Raw genomic sequence first — 2,444 nt, forward strand, 5'->3', positions numbered from 1 at the left:
TTTGAATCAGTTGTTTTGTTTTTTGTTGTTTGGTTTGACTTTCAGAAAAATGATCTTAGGTGCTACACTACTATAAACCTGATATATACTGTTAGATGTTCAGAATAATCTTTGGGAAGTAACTGCTCCAATGTAATAAATAAAATAATAAGGGACTTTTCTAGACCATACTTCAAGATATGACCATTGTGGGATCATGAAAACACCTCAGAAGTACCAAGGAAGGCACACAAAACAGAGTGTAGCACCATTTTCAAGTTGCCAAGATTGCAACTGTTCAAGAGACGGTAATCTGAAAGGGGGCTTGATTGCCATGATTAATGTGGTTTAAGTATGTGGAATAGGCTTTGGAGAGTTCCTTAGTATGGATAGGCAGACACAGCTGTATAAACTATGAATACTCAGTGATCCCATTGGCACTGTAGGATGAGGCTCAGACCCTCATGCGGTAGGTCTCTGCTTCTCATAGTGGTCGTGTTGTATACACCACTCCTTTTCATCCCTCAAGGCAAAAGGGACAGTCTGTTCCTCATCTACCATGAGGAAAGTTGTCCTTGGATGCATCACTCCATCCTGCGTGTATGCAACCAGCTGGATTAAATCTTGATTGGTGGCTATTCCAAATGGGAGGGAGATGAGTTTGTATTCCAAAGCATATGGACTCAAGGCATATTCCAAATCATTGGGTGGACAGTTCTTGAGGCAGAACCCTGAAACAGGATCACGTTGGTAGTTGGGTGGACAGGGTGTATTGATGCACTGGTAACTTCCTCTCATGTTGAAGCACATGCGATTGGGCCCACAGTGTACATTCTGCTCCAGGCACTCATCGTTATCTTGGCATGTCTTTCCACTGAGTGTGAGTTAATAGCCAGGTGGGCAGATGCATTGATAACTTCTAAAGGTATTCTTACACGCATGCTGGCAGGCATCTGTATTTTCACATTCATCAGTATCCATGCAGGGTCTTCCAACTCCTTGAGACCAACAACCTCTTGGGCATACACAACAATAGCTGCCTCTTGTATTCTCACATATCTGGTTATATCTGCACTGATGGGTCCCATCTTTACATTCATCAATATCAAGACAGGTTTCATTTTCTGCCTTGGTCATTCCATTTGGACAAAGATCAATGCACTTAAAGCCACCATGGGTGTTCTTACAGTGCTGATCTGGTCTGCATACATTCTGTCTACATTTGTTCATGTCTATGCATTTTCTGCCTTTGAGCTGATACCCAGGTTCACATCCACAGTGGAAACTTCCTGTGGCATTGAAACAGAGCTGTTGACAGGGGCTGGATTCTTGACATTCATTAGTATCTTGACAACTCAGCCCATCAGAGGTTCTTTGAAAGCCAGTTCCACAATGGGACACACAGCGATAGGATCCAATCATATTGTCACAGTCCTGACCAACGTGGCAGGTGTGCCTACCCAAAGCACACTCATCAGTATCTTGACAAGTTCTTCCATCTACAGCCATGGTGGGGCCTTTAGGGGAGGAGCAGTAGTAGGTCCCCATGGCATTGAGGCAGGTATGAGAGCAGGGATTCCCTGCTGCACATTCATCCTCATCAGCACAAAACGTTCAACTGAGTCTAAGGTAAACCCAGAGGGGCGCTGATTACTGTGATCTCCTTTGGATATTGAAGCATGAATTTTAAAACCCAGTGTCTCTTCTAACTGGTTATAGTCAGATTCCACAGAGGATGCATGAAGTGTTTCAACCAAGAAAGGCATTCTTCCGCGTGCCTGATCATAGAAAACGGTGTGGTTCCATGTGTATGGGATGCTGATGCAATCAATGGTGAACAGCCGGGTTGAGTAGGCATACAGCTGTCCAGGACCTGTTTGAATGTAGTCCTCTGTGTAATCCATGAGTGAGAACATGAGGTGTTTTGTTTTCTGTCCTTGCGGTAGTTTGCTCAGAATGATGGTTTCCAGCTTCATCCATGTCCCTACAAAGGACATGAACTCATCCTTTTTTATGGCTGCATAGTATTCCATGGGGTATATGTGCCACATTTTCTTAATCCAGTCTATCATTGATGGACATTTGGGTTGGTACCAAGTCTTTGCTATTGTGAATAGTGCTGCAATAAACATATGTGTGCATGTGTCTTTATAGCAGCATGATTTATAATCCTTTGGGTATATACCCAGTAATGGGATGGCTGCGTTAAATGGTATTTCTAGTTCTAGATCCTTGAGGAATCGCCACACTGTCTTCCACAGTGGTCAAACTAGTTTACAATCCCACCAACAGTGTCAAAGTGTTCCTGTTTCTCCACATCCTCTCCAGCACCTGTTGTTTCCTGACTTTTTAATGATTGCCATTCTAACTGGTGTGAGATGGTATCTCATTGTGGTTTTGATTTGCATTTCTCTGATGACCAGTGATGATGAGCATTTTTTCATGTGTCTGTTGGCTGTATAAAT

The 2,444-nt window shown here is 43.2% G+C and overlaps 1 protein-coding gene and 1 pseudogene across 1 annotated transcript in view; one reads left to right on the plus strand and one right to left on the minus strand.

Annotated features, from left to right (window-relative positions):
- The window catches only part of PRKACB (protein kinase cAMP-activated catalytic subunit beta), a 172,409-nt gene that overhangs the window by 68,630 nt on the left and 101,335 nt on the right, over positions 1-2,444 (plus strand). The gene's annotated exons all lie outside the window — the stretch shown is intronic.
- On the minus strand, positions 360-1,895 carry LOC108527675 (hemicentin-1 pseudogene; annotated as a pseudogene).

The sequence above is a fragment of the Rhinopithecus bieti genome, unplaced genomic scaffold, assembly GCF_001698545.2.
Source record: "Rhinopithecus bieti isolate Rb0 unplaced genomic scaffold, ASM169854v2 scaffold_4600, whole genome shotgun sequence".
In the NCBI taxonomy this organism is placed as follows: domain Eukaryota; kingdom Metazoa; phylum Chordata; class Mammalia; order Primates; family Cercopithecidae; genus Rhinopithecus; species Rhinopithecus bieti.